The sequence below is a fragment of the Schistocerca cancellata genome, chromosome 5, assembly GCF_023864275.1.
Source record: "Schistocerca cancellata isolate TAMUIC-IGC-003103 chromosome 5, iqSchCanc2.1, whole genome shotgun sequence".
NCBI classification, from domain to species: Eukaryota; Metazoa; Arthropoda; class Insecta; order Orthoptera; family Acrididae; genus Schistocerca; species Schistocerca cancellata.
In genome coordinates this window covers 209,892,749-209,906,966 of record NC_064630.1, presented here as the reverse complement: position 1 = coordinate 209,906,966, position 14,218 = coordinate 209,892,749, and the positions used below count along the sequence as shown (strand labels likewise).

The 14,218-nt window shown below is 39.9% G+C and overlaps 1 protein-coding gene across 1 annotated transcript in view; it reads right to left on the bottom strand.

The window, feature by feature from the left end:
• The window catches only part of LOC126188451 (uncharacterized), a 739,971-nt gene that overhangs the window by 68,516 nt on the left and 657,237 nt on the right, over positions 1–14,218 (bottom strand). The window lies entirely within an intron of this gene.

Here is a 14,218-nt window from a genome sequence, read left to right as displayed (position 1 = left end):
AAAAAGTAATTAATGTAGAATAATGAAATTTCTGGAGTATAGTGATCTAGACAACATATTTAGGTGGTTAACACTGCATGGTTACAGGTTAATTTAAGCTCGTGGTAAGAAACTGTCAACGTGAAATGATGGTACATTAATAACTCGTGTGAATGCCAAAATCTTGAACGTTAGCATGCACTCTGTGGGATGGAGTTCTGTGCTTGTTGCACTTGGACGGTCAATACAGGGACGGTTAATTCGGTTGTGCACGATAATAGAGTTCTCATCCGAAGCCTTCCCATTTGTGCTCGACTGGAGACAGATGTAGTGATCGAGCAGGGCAAGGCTACCTGTGTTGAGCTATAACAGCGGTATGTTTGCGAGCGTTATCCTGTTGGAAAACACTCTGTGGAATGCTGTTCGTGAATGGTGGCACAACACGTCGAATCACCATAGTGATGTACCAGTTTGCAGTTGGGTTGTGTGGAGAAACCATGAAGAGTAAAATTGCTGGTACTCCCTAATTATCGTTCTACATTATGAAAATATAATCATTGTGAATATTTGTCATTGTTTTCTGTTGAAGAGCAAGAACTGTGACATATGGGAAAGTTGCTAGAGACACAACTCAAACAACATTATGAAATTTTGGAATATTACCAGTGATTTCAAATGTTGATACTAAAATAATTCTTTATCCAAGACGACGTGAAGGGAATTTTCCATTTACTACTGTATTATGGCAAAGAATTTGTTACATTTCTCTGTTGTCTTAAAAAGTTGTAAAGAAGAATCTACCAGTAATGGCTACTACATTGTTCAGCAAATAAAAGCTGTGACATCGCGTGACGCAATATATCTGAGGCTGTGCAGGGGTAAAGCGCTACATGAAATTAGCAAGAAACATCCGAGGCATACACTAACATATCAAATTCTACCGTTTCCTATCAACAGCAGGTGCGAAAGCAATTATGAATAATTTGATAAGCAAATATTTTACCATTATTTTTATGAACCACACGTATTTTCCTCGTTTCTGTCAACTTGGTGAAATGTGTGACACACGGTTATTAACGAGCATGTTTCATTGCCAAATGAAAACGAAACAGATTGAAAGAAAGTAACTAAAAATTTTAATATTTCGAGAGTAATCGTCGTAACTGTTAAGACATTTATCACATTGTGAGGCAAAGTCGTCAATGACTTTCTGGAGAAACATTTTCGGTTGCCAACGGAGCCATGAATGTACCAAGGTGTGCACCTCTCTGCACGAAGCATACTCGTGGTAAAAAATTTCTTTTTTCAGGTTTCCAAAAATATGGAGATCACAGGGGGGAGGATGTATAAAGGCTCGCCCACAAGTGGCCAATATGGTTATGGCTACGCTACAGAAGTTCATTGAGAAATCCTTCCATATCCTCCATGTGACCCCGATCACATTTTTGGAGTTGTGAAGGAAGAGATCCATGGCTCACGATTGGCTTTGAGTGGAGAAGTGTACATGAAGGTGAAATCATCTTTCGTAGGCATCTCCAAACATCTATCCACAAATAATTATGTTGAGGTTGAAGCTCTTCTGTGTGTGTTTGCTTACAATGAGATTTGTTTTTGGAGAGTGTTGTAACTGTAAGGTTGAAGTGACGGAAAGCGCGGTGGGACCCGCAGAGTGGTCCATGAACAACAACACAATGGGAGAGGATGGACACGACCAACGAAGGACAGAACGAACAATAACACGATCGAAACAGTGGAGTCACAAGGAAACCTAACAACCACATCCACTCGTACACAGAACAAGAAAGTAAGTAAGCTGTCTAACGTGAGGCGATGTGTCCAGAGACGTACGCAAGATTAGACTCGCTCGCTGAGATTTTTTTCCCCTTTAGTGTGATTTCATTCCCCTGCCCCATATGGGCAGGGGAGAGCTGTCAGCGGCACAATCCGCCACTCTTCAGCCATGTGACATGACAACTAAGACTAGAATAAAATGTTACATATATAAGGCGATAAAAAAGGGGAACATAAAACAGAGTAAGGTAAGATAATGGAGATAAAAATACACTGACATGGAGACGTTTATGGGGGGACACTTAAAAAGTCATCACAAAGTTAAAAAACACAGTTGGCGAATCTTAAAACACAAAGAAGGCACTGAATGCACATGCACAGGTTAAAAGTCGGCAACAGTATTAAAAAAATTCCAGAACAACACACTTAAAAACCACTTAGAGCACAAACGATGAAGAATAAAACTGCCAGGTGGGATCTGACGAGGGAGAGATTGGAGAGGATGGAAAAGAAGGGGAGAGCAAGGGGCAGCAGGGGAGGCAGCGGGATGACGAGAGTAAGGGCATCAGCGAGTACACTAAGAGGCAGAAGACTGGTGGGGCAGGAGATGAAGAGGGAAGACAAGGCAGGAGGGATTGCTGAGACACTGAAAGGGGCCACAAGAGAGGGAGGCAGTAGGAGAGTGAAGCCGCTCAGGAGAAGGCAGGGGGAGGAGAGGGAGCCCTTAGGAGGAGGCAGTAAGATGGGGTTAGAGTTGGTAGGAGGGGTAGATGTCAGGGATAAGCTCATCACCCGGGAGGTGTTGATGGTGGAAGTTGTGTTGGGAAAGAAGGCGGAGGGTGTGGAGATGAAGAGAGGGTGGGACACAACGGTAAATGCGTGGCAACAGGTTGGGGGTGGAGAGGAAGGGAGACACCAGGTGGTTATGGGGATCATTGTGGCGGAAAATATATAGTATGTGGATGTGTTCAAGGAAAAGGAGAAGGTGGGGGAAGGGGATGAGGTCGTAGAGGATGCCTCGCTGGCTGAGTAAGAGGCAGGCGCTTAAATACTCTATCGAGGGCGCAGCTATTGACCACTGGAACCACGTATTCTAATGTGTCGCCCTCACACTAAATGCAGGCCAGGAGGCGCGCGCCGTCACAGCTTATGGCTCGATGTTGCAGAGACCTCTAGGGGTCTTCGACGTCCATGACGTCTGGTGGGGATTCAAATTCCGCGGCGCGCGGTATCAGAGAGAGGGACTGCCTTGACCAGCACCCCCCCCCCCCCACAACAGCTAATAATTGAAGAAAGTTATCAAATAGAAAAAGTCATTTTTGAAGAAAAACGTGTACTAAACGAATACACAGTACTCTGCAATGGGACTCTGTTCCCTGTCCTCAAAGAACTTTCAGACGACACCTACCCAAATCCGCTTCCCAACACACACCCACACACACACACACACACACACGCACGCAATATTCCACATAGTAATTAGTTAATAGTAGGCGTAACAATAAAATGTCATGTTATAAATTTTCCATTTAAATAGCTGTTTTTGTCATTAAATTCCATATGGTTGAAGATGACAAACTATGAATCAAAACAACTGCACTAAATAACATCCAGGAAATCGACAGCACCTGGTAACAACATATATATACAAAATTTTGTCTGTTTTTCAAATACGTAAAAACTCTCTTTCCAACTTAGACTTTTATTTGTACAAATAGTGCGAGCGTCGTTCAATAAGCAATGCACCATATTAGTTTCTCAGAACATTGTTAAGAGGCAGAATTCGGTGACGACATACATCAACACGTCTTGTCCATGTCCTATTTCTCTACGTAGTCTCAATCACGTTCTATGGCCGAACGCCAAAGTTGTGGAAGAGCCTGAATTCCCTGCTGGTAAAAGCTCTTGTCCTATAGACGTAGCCATGTTTTCAGTGCATGACTGACACTATCTTCATATTTCATCTTCAAAGTGTGTTCCCCGTAGAGAATCTTAAAGCGGCCCAAAGAGACGGAAGTCTGAGGGTGCCATGTCTGGACTGTGGGCTGTATGAGGCAATGATGTCCAACCCAACTTGGTGGTGTGTTCACGGGTTCTCAGACTGGCGTGTGGGCATGCATCATCGTGGTGGATCAAGATTGCTGCTGGATTCTTGTCCGATTGAACACGTCAGAAACGGTTCTTAAGTTTCTTCAGAGTCTTCACGTACGCTTCTAAATTGATGGTTTACCCTCTTGGCATCACATCCACGAGAATGATACTGTCTCAATCCCAGAAGTCTGTCACCATGATTTTTCTGGCAGAGGGGGTTGTCTTGAATTTCTTCTTTTGTGATGAATGAGGATGATGCTACTCCATGGACTGCCTTTTCCTTTCCGGCGCAAATTGGTGCACCCAGCTTTCCTCCCCCATAACGACGCATGACAGAAAGGCCTCTGCGTCTCCAACAGTTCAGACGAAATGGCCTTTCTTTGAAAATTGTGGTCTGCTGAGCGCATTCGTGGAACCCATCGTGAGCACCACTTTCAATGTCCGAAAGTCGCGATCATTGCTGACGCACTTCCAACGGTGACCGACAGCTGTAGAGCCAATTGTCAAGTTGTGATGCACCAGCCAGCGTGAATAACGGCGTCCGCACTATTCAGCAAGTCTGTAGCACCGGCTGTGACAGGGCGCCATGAGATTGGCTGATCATGGAGCTCTGTTTCTGCATTTTCTGAGGCTGTAACTTCCTTTACCTATCGCTCAACTGTACTCCTATCCACTGCAGCATCGCCATACACTGCAGACGAACGTTTACACACAAACGTTTATGGATGTTCACCATGGTTTCTTTTTCTGCACACAAGAATTCAATAACTTTTAACGTGCGTCGTATGTAGACATAATTTTTACACTATACTGCGACGCTGCCATCTGCCAGAACGTTTCTAAACTTCACCGGCGCACAGAACAAATATCAAATGCGAAGCACCAACAAGGCCGTTTGTCTATGTATTATAATGGCTTTGGAAGAAAGTTGGGGGCATTACTTATTGTAGACCATCGCAAAAAGCATTTTTCCTGTTTTATGGAAGATGACCCACTGATGATGCTGAAACTTGAGCGAAAAATGTATGTTTTACTCAAGGTGGACCCTTACATAAAACAAATCTATTTTTCCACAAAGTTACTCATCGTCCTGTCTCACAGTGGAATAAATATATTAACAGTTATGGCGATTACCTTTAAAATAATACAGTCTACGTTTTTTTTTCCATTTGTCTGCCGTTTGTATTTCTCGTGTCAAATTAATGCGCGGTTGTTTTTCTCCCATGAAATATACCCTTACGGTGTGACGAGTTCCATCAATCAGTGCCAGTAGACGTACCGTTTACTACAATAGAGATCTTACGATTCGCTAGAAAATTGAGCATACGATGTCTCACTCAAAAGTGTCGACACTGACTGAAAATTTCTTACTCACCAAATACGTTCAATAAGTAGTAGTAGTCGCTTCGAATTAGGATCCATGTGAAGCTCCACACACTAACTTCGTTCCTCGCACGGTTCATAAGACTTGTGCATCTCTTTTTTGCGAGGATATATTAAAGCTTCACAGATTTCTACTACCGTTGTACACTGCGTCCTGGGGTAATCTGCTAGTTCTGAATGCGCCGATCGACTCTCATGGAACTTCAGGCATCATATGAACAAGGCTCACGGTCTAAAAACAGTGACGCACTAAAAAGCCAAGGCAACTGGTTGATTAGTGGTGGGGGATTATCCTTTCTTGTGTGTACATATAGTTTTTGAGACTCCTTGACAACTGTACAGTTGAATTTTTAATGTGATTATAGTCATCTTTGCCGCTCGAGGTAACAGCTCGATCTCGAGCCACAGTTCAGTGGCTCCCTCCGTCACAGGTTAGAGTCCTCCCTCGGGCATAGGTGTGTGTGTTGTCCTTAGCATAAGATAGTTCAAATGGTTCAAATGGCTCTGAGCACTATGGGACTCAACTGCTGTGGTCATTAAGTCCCCTAGAACTTAGAACTACTTAAACCTAACTAACATAAGGACATCACACACATTCATGCCCGAGGCAGGATTCAAACCTGCGACCGTAGCGGTCGTGCGGTTCCAGACTGTAGCGCCTTTAACCGCTCGGCCACTCCGGCCAGCGCATGAGTTAGTCTAAGTTAGGTTAAGTAGTGTGTAAGACTACGGAACGATGGCCTCAACACTTTGGTCCCATAGGAACTCACCACAAATTTCAAAACTTTGTCATATTTCTCTCGCTGAACTACAAATGTGACCTACGAAGATATGGTCCAGGAAATCTCCTAGATTAAAACTAATAATTATGAGTTCGTTGTGATGAAAACTATGACACACATTTGTAGATAACTTTACCAAAATGAAAAATGCCCCCATTGCAGCACAAAAAAGGCTGATATATCCTGGGCACAGTTAGGAATTAAAAGAAGGGAACTAACGTTTCGACTTATCTGACAGCTTCAAAGACATTTAACTCAAAACATCTTGACATAATCGCACTTTTTTACTTGCTGTTATTAGTACCCATGTCCTGTAACGTATGCATCGTGCCCATCAGAGTAACGTGACACGTGATGTCATGTCGTATATTATGACACATGCTATCATTTCTGCCAATATGATATTCGCCATATCGTGGAATGCGACACAACATTGGGACGGGGCAGCGTCGGTTGTTGTTGTTAACGTTATCGTTCAGTCCACGTACCTCAATAGGAGTCTTGCCGATGTCCCTTCACTCTGTTGCAGCAGATACGTGCTAGGCAGCGTAAAGCGGCGTTGATGAAACCACCACCTGATACCTATCACACAGAGGCCGCGTAACTCTAGTTGAAAGTCTGTTCCTGAAAGTTCATGATTAAAAATCGGGCCTTCGGGATATTCAGTCTCCCTGCGGAAAAGCTTTTAAAATTAGATTAAATCTGTTTTTATTTAGATTGACACACATGAAATGGCTATCAAGTACGTATTTAATATTGTGAAACGTTATCATTGAAAGCGCACTGCCCGTATAACAAATATGCACTCGAAAAAGCAGCCAGAAATTTAGCAAGTCCGAGCCGACAAATTTTCATGCAGGCACAGACCCACAAGTATTCGCGAGTTAAGCATTCGGCGTTTCAGTGGTGTTCTTCGCAAGAAGTGCTACGCAAAATATTCCATACAGAGCACGAACACGCCACCGGAGTTGTTACTACGATCAGAGTACACACGTTCATATCTCTCAAACTATGTAACTTTGAAACACCAAACTTTCATTAATATGTTCGTCACTCCAGTCGTTTAAGTCACGATATGTTCGAACCGAAAATAGCTCACTATTTCCTCATCTTACATAGTATTTTTAAGGAATGATCTAGCATCGTGTTATCCGTAGGCAGGCTAGCAAGCGACTGCCCTCGTGGTACTCTCTTCCCTGCATACTCCTCTGTTTGCTCAATAACAGCTTATTTCTGATTGGCTATTGATCTAAACGACCAATCAGAACGTTCCTTCCTGATTATTTACGCGGTAAATCTTGCCTTATACAATCACTAATTTGATAGTAATTAATGTACGGAAAAGTTCAATTTATTGTATTATGTTTAATAAAAATAAGCGAAGTGCAAAATATTCTTCAAATTGATAAATAACTTATTCCGCCTCTAACTTCCATTCCAGCTGCTTTTATACAAATCTATGCTTACACCGACATACGTCACCTGAATTGTGGTTGCAACATAATTTTTCCATGGTTCGTTTGTACAAGGTTTTACGTAAAATGAAATATTAAATTTTAATGTATGTCCCACATACACTCTCTCAGTACTTATCATGCACTCACACAACAAAAAATAATAAAGTCATAATTTTGACACTTTTTTTATTATGTAATGTAAGGTGAGTAAATTTTTAAAAAGAAAATGTTAATTAAATGATTTTTATGCACTGACAACATTGTAATGAATTCAAATGATAATACAGGCCAATGAAGGAAAAGCGTTTTTGCTGAAAATACCTTATTCTTATTTTTATTAGGGTGTGAAATTCAAATATGGTACTAAAATAACTCCAGCACCAGCATTTCTTCACAGTTTCATTTGTTAAATTAAGCAATGTTTTAAAGAGTTTACCAACTGTCATTTAGTTCAAATAATTTAAAAGGAGGTGTAATGAATGTAAATGTCGTTGGTAGCACTGCTGAAAAACATCTGCTGGAAGAAACGGTCTATTCTGTTTTTATGTTAACAGCTGGTGTTCTGTTTACTGTCAACCTAACCTCACTTTCCCATTTCCTGTGCATGTGCTCACTAAAATGTCTAATCATGATTGTAAAAACTATCCTGTCAGTTATTGTTATATGTGTGGTGAATTTGTGGTTAAAACACACCAGAGAAACATTACAGACTTTTTGAAAAAGGTTTATCTGACCTACTTTGGATCTAAACTTGGTGATCAAGATAAATACTTGGCACTGCATAAGGTATGTTATGTGTGTTTTGAAGATCTGAGAAAATGGTCCAATAAGAAGAAAAAAGTCTTTAGATTTGCTGTTGCTATCTTGTGGAGGGAGCCAATAAATCATTCCAATGACTGCTACTTTTGCAGTGTTGATATTACTGGTCATAATTCGAAAAAGAAGAAGGTAATAAGATACTCTAACCTTCTGTCCGCCATCCAACTAGTAGGGCATGGTGCAGATATGCCGGTTCCTGAACTACCAGATGATTTAACTTCTATTCCAACAGAAGCATTTGCTGATGTAAAATCTGATTTAGATGACGCAGATGACGATGAATTCCATTGTAATACAGAAAGTCTAGAGCCCAAATTGTTTAGTCAGACCGAACTTAACGATTTGGTTAGAGATATGGGCTTAACGAAAGAAAATGCTGAATTGCTTGGCTCTAGATTAAAAGAAAACAACTTATTGGCAGTTGGAACCAGCACATACATGTATAGAAAGAGATATCAGCAATTTTCCAAGGTTATCTAACAAGAAGGTGCTTTAGTGTACTGTTCTGTCATTCCCAGTCTAATGAATGAGTTTGGTATTGAATACAAAAAGAAAGAATGAAGACTGTTTATTGATTCATTCAATAGCATTTTAAATGCTGTTTTATTACACAATGGTAACACGTACGCATCTACACCTGTTTGACATTCTGTAAATACGAAAGAAAGCTATGAAAACGTAGAAACAGTGCTAAATAAAATAGGCTGTTCTGCTCATCGTTGGCGATCTAAAAGTAACATCCATGCTTCTTGGTCAGCAAGGTGGCTTTACCAAATTTCCATGTTTCTTGTGTGAATGGGATAGCAGGGCTAGGGATCAACACTGGTGCAGAAAGATCTGGCCTGTGAGGGAGTCTTCAAAACCTGATGAGAAAAACATTCTATGCAAAAACTTAGTAGATCCAAAAAACGTACTCCTACTACCTCTACATATAAAGTTAGGTCTAATCAAACAGTCTGTAAAGGTTTTGCCTAAAGATGGACCATGTTTTAAGTATCTTTGCCTTAAGTTTCCACACCTTTCAGAAGCTTACCGTAAAGAAGGCTTCTTTCTCAGACCTGACGCTAGAAAATTTATGTTTGATGTTAACTTTGAATCTACAATGACCTTAAATGAGGAGGAAGCATGGGTATCATTCAAGCAAGTTGTTAAAAAGTACTTAGGACATGAAAAAGACCCAGAACATGTTTCTATTATAACTACAATGTTAAGGGGATATTGTACCTGAAATTCATTGAAATTTGACATTTTCTGCTTCCTTCTCCATAATGTAATTTGTACTTTTCAGAACATTTTGGTGCATAATACATTAAAATGAGACAATTATGAGATCTACATATAATATTTTGGTTGTTAGTGTGTGACTGTCAAATTTCACAGCTACGCATATACTACCACAGTTGAGTAGTCATACTAGGGAACAACACAATCTAGAAGGCTGTGAATTTCTTTGTTTTGTGCATACAACTACCTCTTAGAAATTGGCATTACGAATAAACAAATCAGTACTTTGTTTCGGATACTAGTTTTCGTTGAAAGTATGATGCCAAGACAATAAAATGTGCTGGAAGACTAACGGACAAAGTAATTGATGAATTACAGAAATATTATGGAAAGGCCATTAGAGATAACTGTGACAATGTAGAGAAGATGCAAAGGGCTGTGTGTAGCACTTTCTTTCATCGAATATCAACCAATGAAAAACCATGTCATGCTCTGTGTCCACCAACACCAAACACTTGGTGTAAATATAGGCAAGATGAATTATCTGGCACTCTGCAGGAATTTACACATAAACATTTTCTTCCTTTGGCAGTAATGTAGGCAATCAAACCTATTTACAGAGATTAATCAAATCCTGAAATACTAAAGAAGTGTTTACATGAGAAGACCCAGAATGTGAATGAGTCCTTCAATAATTTTGTGTGGTGCCATGTGCCTAAAAAGTATTTGTTGGCCTTATGACTCTAATGTTAGCAGTGTCCGACGCAGTAATAACTTTTAATGGTGAGAACTATGAAAGGCTTAAGGTTCAGGAGGAGTTAGGGGTAAGATTTGGACAGAACACAGCTAAAGGACTACAGGAACTGGATGAGCTTCGTGTACGTTAAGCACAGTTAGCTGCTCAGCAAATGACAAAATTATCCAGAAAGAAAAGGAGGAGGCAAGCACTGGACTGTTGTGACACTAACGAAGACACAGACTATGGGCCAGGGCAGTTCTAGTGCATGAAAGATGCAGAAATGAAAGTCTGTATAAGAATTTTTAATAAATAGTTTTAAATCTCAATACCTCTGAACTACATTTTTAGCAATAAATGACCCATTTTCTAAAGAAGTACTGATGGTAGAGATATGAAATTTTAATAGCATGCCAAGTGTGAGATTCAACACATATGGAATAATAATTCAACACGTATGGAATAATAATAGGAAAAATTGTAAGTTAGTGTCTTAGAAAGTTTCGAAGATAATGGTCACAAAATTCGATAATTTAACATTGGCGGCATAGGACACACAGTGTCTCCTTAAAGAAGTTTAAAACTTTAGGATGTTTAATGAGCCAGAAAGTTCACTTTTAAAACAGTGACCTTGATTACTTCCCGGACAATATGGGATATGTTTGTGAGGAGGAAGGAGGGCTTTTCACCATGACATTATAGTGATGGAAAACCTCTACCAAGGCAACTGGAACACCAATATGATGGAGGACTGTTGTTGGTCACTTCACCGAGAACTTCAGCAAGCGACTCATCGTAGAAAAAGCTTCAAAGAAAAAAGAGAGAGAAAATAGAAACCAATTCCAACTGACTAGTGAAAACTCTATCAACACATATCATTGTTTTAAGTAGCTTACTGTAAATACAAACCATGGCTATGTTGTAACAAAGCGTTTAATTAATTTCCCCATTTACCGTATAGCACAGTATTTTTAAACTATATAGTAAAAAGCATATTGCTCAATAACTGTTGGTGATACAAAAAACTAATGCTACATTTGGATTCAGCTCATAAAAATCTATTAAGGTCAGCTATCAAAGTAAAAGGAAGTTTTTCAAAAATAGATTTTCGTTGGCCTGTGCAGTGAAAGTCAATTTGTTATTGTTCCTGATTTATTTTTAGAAAACGGGCGTAGGTCTTCGGAATTTTAGGTGTATCTCTTTGTATGTGGAACTATAATAAATAAATATCTGAAATTTTGACAGCATCATTCCATTAATAACAAAAGGTTGTGTACCAAATTTGGACAAAATCGGATAATAACTTACATGGACTATTTAGATTCGTAGAGGGTATGAATCTTCGTATCGACTGAATGTTACGCTATGCAGTTTTCACGGCAGGCAGCGATAGACAATGTGCCATTAAAGTTTAGGACGTATGCATCCCCAGTCCGGAATAATTCCTATTATCTTAACAGATGCACCCCCACTCCCAAGCACTCCTTATAGTAGACGCCTTCCCCTCTGCAGAAGCACATAAATTTGTGTCTATATCTTGTTACAGCCTCAGCCTTACTTGTGACAGGAAGTTGGTGTAAAGGAGCTCACTGCACTGGGAAAGTGCGGTTAACTTGTAAAAGAGAGTATGACAAGATGTTTTGATTTAAATGTCTTTGAATCTGCCAGATAAGTGAAAAGATGGTTCTGTGTCCAGGACATATTAGGCTTTTTTGCGTTACTGTAGGAATAATTTTCATCCTAGTTCAAAACTCTTACTCTACCGTAAAATTGACATCAGACCACCTTAGCTTAGCAATTAATGTAGATTTTTGTCGACTCGGGTGGAAACTTATCCGGAACAGGCTTCTTATTGTTTCTTGAACCATGATGTTTATACGATGACAAGGGATATAGCTTTGAGAAAAAGAGTGGAATTTCCATTAATTAAATGTATTTTCCTAGCTTCTTCTAAAATCAGAACCGCCTCGCCCAAGTTTGAAACATAAAAGAGACGCTCGTACAAAACACAAAAGAATGTGTGAAATATGAATGAAGCTAGATTTTAGAAACTGAGTTTCCAATTTTATCATAATAATGGATTTTTTATTTATTTGATCAGGTTAAACCACTTCCGTGCATTCAGTTCACGTAAGAACAAATTTTAAGTGTCACGTTTAGCTCGACTTTAAACCATCTTATCTCGACAACGGTTGACTTTATCTATTTATCTACCTTTGTGCAAAGTTTGAACAAATTCGTACAGATTTAAAGTACAGAAGTCGGCGCTCCAAAGACTTCCCAGAAAAACATTTTTTTTGTGCGTAAGATCCAAACATAGCAAGATTTTTTTCAAACCGTTTAAACTTATCTCAGACCAAGGTCTGACACACCCGAGGACTATTTGAATCGTCAATCTAGGTCAATTCCGCAGTTATTTACTGGTGTCCCTTCTTGTGCGTAAAGTCCGGACTGTGCTCATACAAATAGAGCCATTAGGCGAGCATCACGTCCCATCACAATCCTTTTAAAAAGGATTTAATCGATTTTCACAATTCGCCTGGGAGCCAGTTCAGGTTCGTTGTCCAAACTTTGCTTAATATAATGTAACATAGCTGCAGTAAGACAGATGTTCGAATTGCAAAACAAATGGTCACGGATCGGGACAAAATCAAAATCATATTACTGCATGCTCCCTGGTCAAATAGTAACCGAGCACAAAGACACCGTCCTACATGCATTTTAATGTCTTCTAGTACATACCGTTCATCAAGTTTTTGTAGCCCATTTAAGACAGTTTAGAAAGAGGAAAGAGAGTGACTTTTCTTTCTCATCTTGGAAACATACAGAAAATTCTTATAGAAATTTAAGCACTTATTTGTTGATTAGTTAATAACAAAAAGAAATATCGCACTTCAGCTAAGTGTTCATGCACTCTGTTGATACAATTTATATTGATATCTTTATACTGTTGGAAGTACATCGTGTGTTCCCTCGTCTTACATAAATAGTCAGCTGGTACAACAGCAATAGCTGATAACCTGAGAAAAGTGTTGTGATGAAAAGTAGACTTTAAAAGAGGTAAGACACGTTATTATCATGTCATACTCTATACCACACTGTTAAAACGAGAAATCGTTAAAAATAAACTACTGGAAATTGACGGTAATCCTGTTTTTGCCAGGTCCAGTTCGAATTCCAAAGGTCTCACGTTTCCAGCGTAATTCACGGCACACCTGAGAGTTGCTCGCTTAACTGGCCTTATAAAAACTTGTGATCCGTAAATACCAAGGCGATCCAAGTTTCGGAGGGCGGAGTTAACGACACCTTCAGCAACATAAGGTCGTCTGGCAGCTGGGTGGCTCGAAAGGAGAATCACAGCACTGCTAGAGCTTTCAGATTCTCCAGACAAATGCCAGTGGCCCCATTCAGTCCAGTGCTCCCCGGGAAAATGTGCTTGCCGCAAGCGGGCACATGATTCACAGCATTTCTGCTATCTTTTGCGAAATCGATACAACTAGTGTTGCAGTGCTATCAGGGCGAACAACGAAATTAGTTTGTTAGACAGCTCAGAACTAGTTACGGAACAACTATGCGTAGTTATTGATGCAATATGTTTAAAAGAAAAGAGTCTGTTGCATGCGGTATTTTTTTAAAGAATCTGTAATGGTTTCACATAGCACACATTTGCGGTGAAAGACAAAATATGTTATGCATAAATGTCCATCGACAGTCTGTATTTCGTTTTTTACTTCCTATAGGTGGGTTTGGGCGAGATTCTAAGACACATTTGACACTTTTCCTCATGCGTTGGTCACAAGGGATGTCTAGTTACAGTGGTTTAATACGATCATGATTACAGGTTGGTCTAAGCTGTATATATAAGATGTAACACTTCTTTCACTCATATTTCGTGAACGGTTACATATATCGAAACTAGCTTTTCGGGAAGTATCAGAGCGTCGAGGGGCACATGT